Here is a 6,000-nt window from a genome sequence, read left to right as displayed (position 1 = left end):
TGACCCTTTGTTCCAAATGCTCAGGATTACTGTTCTATTCCAACAGTGCTGTCAGAGCCCAAAATAGTTTGGAAAATTTTCTTTGGAAATTGTTCTCAAAGCCATTGACATGTTCTTTTAAATATCCTTATTAGTGGCAAAACTTGGTATTTAGAAGGTAGATTTTTCAATTTGTTTTGGAAGGAAACTAGTATCTTTTACAGAACTTTCCATATCAGACGGGTCCTGTCAGAAGCCAAAACCACGCCATTATTTCAGCAGAGAGATATTAAGAGAAAGAAACTATTTCCCAGAGAGAAGAGAGCTGGGCAGGCAAAAGGGGAACACCGGGGTATCACAAAGGTAGTAGTCGGAGGAAGCAACTGTCTCGCTTAGAGATGGAAGAACAGAGGGAAAATGTTGGGATTACTAAAGCTGAGAAATGTCTAAAAGGAGCCTCAGAGCTGGGACTTGGCCCTCTATGGAGGAGGCATGCTCAAATGGAACTCGGTGCTCGGAACTTGGAGTCTGGAGAAGAGGCTCCTTGGAGCTGGGATACGGACCCTGCAGGAAGCAGTGCCAGGGGCTGGGGCTGGATTTCACAGAGGGCTCAATGTGCTTGGTTCTGGGTGTGGGACAACCACAAACTAGAGCCACCTGCACTGCTGAAACCAGTTGCCGCTGCAGGGGCATGAAGAAATGTTGCTGGGCCAACACTGATAGGCACGGGAAGCAAACAAAGGAGAAAGTCTCCATCTTCCTCCAACCCTCACACTCCCTGTGGCATCCCTGACAGGCAGAGCCTAACCAGAAGCCAGCTGGAAAAGGAGAACATTGTGTGCAGAGGCTCAGCCCCAGTATCAGAAGTAGACTGTGGAGGAGGGGAGAAATGGGGCCGAGAGCAGTGGCTCAGTCACCAGCGAGCCACCAGGTACCAGGCTCTGTAAGTATTGTCAGCTACGAGACTTCCTTTAGTTCGTTTGGCAGTCTGGTTTCCCGGGACTTCCTGCCCATGGGTGGATGGGGGCCCGGAGGCCTGGAGAGAGGAGGTAATAGTGACACTAGCATGAGAACATACACTTGTCACTTTGTGTTCACTGCTTGGTCCGCTGCCTCTGCTGAAGGTAAGCTTTCTTGGGGATAACAAGGGGGGCTGTGACAGGGAAGATGGGAGGAAAGAAAGGAAGGAGCCAGAGGCATGGCATAAGGCTATGCCACATGTCATAGGATTCTTCCCTGTGACCCACGCTCTACATCTCTAGAAATTTCTACCCAACTCATGAAACTTTTGGAGTAAGTGGGTTCTTATGGAAACGGTGGAACGGTCTGAACTTTGCACTGTGAGAGACTCGCAGATGAACAAGGACAACACCTGCAGATACAGCACAGGACTTAGCAGAAATCTTACTGGTGGCAGAAATCTCAGGAAGCTTTATGACTTCACTAGGCTGTATAATTGGTCTGTATCTTAAGACTTGGGAGGCTCTAACTGACATTTAAGTTATACCCATTTTATAGGCAGAGAATTTGAGGCTGAGAAAGGTTAGGTAACATGACCAAGATCACATAGTTATTAAATTGTAAAATCTGGATTTGAACTCAGTTCTGATTCCCAAGAAATGGGAAATGGACAAAAGAAGCCGCATGGTACTATTACCTGCCATTTCCTCAACATAGAGCACATACCTGAAAACATGTTAAGTGCTTATTTTGTTTAATCCTCATAATTTCATGAGGTAGATACATTATGCCTATTTCACAGATAGAAAAACTGAGGCCGACAGGCTAAATAATATGTCTATTCACAGCCAGCAGTAAGTGGAGCTGAAACGTCCACTAGACTCCAAATTTTGGGCTCCCAACCAGTGCTCGTTAGACTCTAAAGCGCCTGAGAATCACCTGGGGGTCATGTTAAATGCAGATTCCTATTCAGTAGCTCCGGGGTGGGGCCCAAAATGGGGCATTTCTAATAAGCTTCCCAGTGATATTGATGCTACTGGTTCATGAACTTCACGTTGATTAGCAAGACTCCTAGCAATGGCATCATACTGCTTCCCTATCCTGCCAAAACTATCCCACTGTTTTCACTGTTGGTCTGCCACCAATACCGCAGGAGGCCTCTTGGTCAAACTCAGCTGTGATATGACACACACAGCTCGTCCTTCTTTCCTTTTCCTTCCTCTGAAATTTTTCATAGTAAAGTAAGTAACCAAACAAATCCATCATCTGGCAGGTCATTAAGGAAAACATGATTTTTGCCCCCATGTGATTCCATTCAATTAATGAAGCTGTCATTAAAGTCCGTGAATGTGTCAAGAAAATTAGTTTCAGGTGTTAGATTGTTTGGTTCTAGAATAATTTCTATAGTTTTAATGAGGAATATTTGAAACATCGTCACCCTTTTTCCCATCAGGGGCTTACAGCTCAGGAAACCTAAGAAGTCTGCCATATTGGGGGTCAGCGGGATGTTTACAGGAAGCAATTCACAGCAGCTCATTGTTGTCTCCTTCTATTACCCTGAGATCTGCCCGTTGAGAGTTGAGAATGTTTTCAGAGCCTTAGCACTTCTTTAGGGATAGAGAAGCAAATGTAGCTTATGAAAAGTGCTGACAACTTCGTAAAGGGACCCAAAGAAGTCTAGCCAGGGATCTCCCACTGATGTTGTCTGCCCAGAAAATGGAAAACCTTCAGGAAGAGTCATTTCCCCTCTCTAACATAGAATATTTATATAGTAAACTCTGGGTTTAAAAAAACAAACACTATTCCAAGAGGCATGTGGGGTGGGTTAATATTTAAAAATAATGGACATGTTTTCCCCTTGCAGTCCCACATTTCCTAACATAGTTGATTAAACCTCAACATTTTCAGCAATTAGTGTTGAGTTGTAGCCAAAAGAATGATAATGAAAAGTATATCAATACATATATATATATATATATATATATATATATATATGTATATATATATATGTTTTTGGCTTTGGAGCTTTAAAGCTGAGTCTGGACTGTAGCAAAAATATGGTAAGTTTGCTTCGCCTTCACACCAGGGAGCTAAGCTAGGAATATGTGAGCTGGAGCACTGAGGAAGCAATCAGGAAAGAGACAGTTAATTGCTGGTGGGGGTGTCTGAGAAGGAGTCCTGTTTTGTTCCCATCCATGGGCTTGACATCCTAGATAGGACAGGGAAACAATAGAAACTAAGATAATGGTCCTGCTTGGCATTCAGTGTATTCCTTCCTCTGAGAGCCTTCTGGGGACTTCTTTATCTTTTCTTTTCTTTTTTTTTTTTTTTTCCTATATTTTTTTTTATTATTTTTTAAAAATATTTTTTACTTAAATTCAACTAATTAACATATAATGTATTATTGGTTTCAGAGGTACAGGTCAGTGATTCGTCAGTCTTATATAACACCCAGTGCTCATTACATCACATGCCCTCCTTAATGTCCATCACCCAGTTACCCCATCCCTCTACCTCCCTCCCTCCAGCAACCCTCAGTTCTTTTCCTATGATTAAGAGTCTCTTATGATTTGTCTTCCTTTCTGGTTTCATCTTGTTTCATTTTTTCTCTCTTCCCCTATGATCCTCTGTTTTATTTCTTAAATTCCACATATCAGTGAGATCATATAATTGTCTTTCTCTGATTGACTCATTTCACTTCTATGTCTTTTCAAATATCACCTATTTTCCATGTTTTGTGTCAGTAGTTCAGTTTTTTTATTATGTTAATCACCATACATTACACCATTAGTTTTTGATGTAGTGTTCCATGATAGTAGTTCAGTTTTTTTTAAGTCATTTCTATTGTTGAATAACATGCTATGGTATGAATATGCCATAATATGTTTGTTCACTTGTCAATGGACCTTTGGGTTATTTCCACTTTTTGCTAATATGAATGAAACTGATAGGAATATTTACATACAGCTCTTTTTAAAATACTCTTTTCTTTTTAGAATAGTTTTAGATTTACAGAAAAGTTGCACAACTAATAGAGAGTTCCTATATGTCAATATCCAGTTTCTCCTATTATTAACTGCTTATATTAGAATCATGCACTTGTCACATTTAATGAGCCAATATTGACATATCATTATCAACCAAAGTCCATCCTTTATTTAGATTTCCTTCATTTGTGCCTAGTGTCCTTTTACTTTTCAGCATCCCATCCAGGATACCGTGTCCATTAAGTCATCATGTCTCCTTAAGCTCCTCCTGGCTGTGACAGTCTCTGAGACTTAACCTTGTTCTTTAGGACTGACAGTTTTCAGGAGTACTGGTCAGACATTTTGTGAAATGTATCTCAGTTAGGATGTGTCTGATATTTGTCTCATATTTAGACCAGGGTAGGGGTTTGGGAGATGAAGATCCTAGAGATAAAGTGCTGTCTCATCACATCATATCAAAGTGTACATACTACCAACATGTGTTCGATTTTTCAATATATTTTCTGCATCTTTTGAGATTATCATAATTTTCCCCATATATTTTGTTAACATGGTGGCTTACATTAATCAAGTTTCAAATGTTGAATCAACCTTGAATTCCTGGGACAAACTGTACTTAGTCATAATGTATTATCCTTTTTCTGTGTTCCTGGATACAATTTGCTAATAATTAGTTGAAGATTTTGTGTCTGTGTTCATGAGTTTTATTGTCTTATTTTTCTTACAGTATTCTTTTGTTTTTGTTTGTTGGTTTTGTATCAGAGCAATGCTGTCCACATAAAATAAGTTGAAAATTGTTCTCTTCCATTTTCTGGAAAAATTTGTGTGAGGTTGATATCACATCTTCCTGAACATTTGATAGGATTCACCAGTAAAGGCTCTGAGCTTAGAATTTTCCATGTTAGAAGCCTTTTAATTACAGATTCTATTTCATTAATAGATATATGATCATTCATTTCTTTTTCTTCTTGAGTCAGTTTAAGTATGTTGTGTTTTATAAGTAATTTGTCCATTTCTTCTAAGCTATCAAATTTATTGGCATAAATATGTTCATAATATTTCCTTATTATATTTTGAATGTCAGTAAGCTGTCTACTGATATCCCCACCTCCTATATTGGCAGTTTGAATTCTCTCTCTTTCTCTTTCTTTCTTACCAGAGATTGATTAATTTTGATAATATTTCAAAGAATCAGCTTTCGGCTTTGTTAATTTTTCCTAATGTTTGTTCTCTATTTCATTTACTTCTGCTTTTATTATTTCTTCCCTTCTTTTCCTTTGGGTTTATTTTTTTTCTCTAGCTTCTTTAAGTAAAAATTCTGATTTTTTAAAATTTTAAGCCATTTTTTTCTACTTTAGCCATGAAAGCTATAAATTTCACTCTTAGTACTACTTTTGCTGCATCGTACACATTTTAATATGTTGTGTTTCCATTATTATTCACTTGAAAAATTTCCTAATTTCTCATGATTTCTTCGACCAATGGATTATTTACAAATTTACAAATTTGTTGTTTAATTTCTAAATATTTAGGGGGATTTTCTAGATACTTTATTGTTAATGATTTCTACTTGGTTTTGTTGTCTCATGTGGCTACAGCCCATATGTTGTAAGATTCCAATCTCTTAAAGTTTATTGCAAGTTATGTTATGTTCTTGCCATGTGACCTTGCCATTTTTCCTGCAAAAGGGGTAGCCTTTGACTTTCAAGTTGACCTTGTGACTTGCTTCAGACAATGTAACAAGGAAGAAGTAATGGCATGCTAGTTCCAAGCCTAGGCAAAAGAGGCCTTGTGTATTTCCCATTGCCTTCGGGAAGTTTTACCATCTCCATGTAAAGAACATGCCAGGGCTAGCCTGCTGGCTCAAGAGGAGGATGAGAGACACCAGCAGTAGAGCCTGGTTTTAATCAGCCTAAGAAGTCAACCTCCAGATCTATGATCAAAAATAAATAATTGTCACTTTAAGCCACTGAGAGTTTTGAATGATTTGTTATATAAAAAGAGCTAACTGATGTAGCCATTCTCCATGACAGGTGATTAAAGGGATGCTCAAGGCCTAGCCAGCTGGTCTGTA

The 6,000-nt window shown here is 38.8% G+C and overlaps 1 long non-coding RNA gene across 2 annotated transcripts in view; it reads left to right on the top strand.

Moving 5' to 3' along the window:
- The first annotated feature begins 447 nt into the window (after positions 1 to 447).
- Positions 448 to 6,000, top strand: part of LOC112806093 (uncharacterized) — a 46,283-nt gene continuing 40,730 nt past the window's right edge. For both annotated transcript variants that reach the window (XR_012375350.1, XR_012375351.1), the window contains exon 1: positions 448 to 922. This is a non-coding gene — a long non-coding RNA (uncharacterized lncRNA). The remainder of the gene's footprint in view (positions 923 to 6,000) is intronic.

The sequence above is a fragment of the Callorhinus ursinus genome, unplaced genomic scaffold (assembly GCF_003265705.2).
Source record: "Callorhinus ursinus isolate GAN/ISIS: 27379988/994484 unplaced genomic scaffold, GSC_fseal_2.0 scaffold49, whole genome shotgun sequence".
In the NCBI taxonomy this organism is placed as follows: Eukaryota; Metazoa; Chordata; class Mammalia; order Carnivora; family Otariidae; genus Callorhinus; species Callorhinus ursinus.
This window is presented reverse-complemented; position numbering and strand designations above follow the sequence as displayed.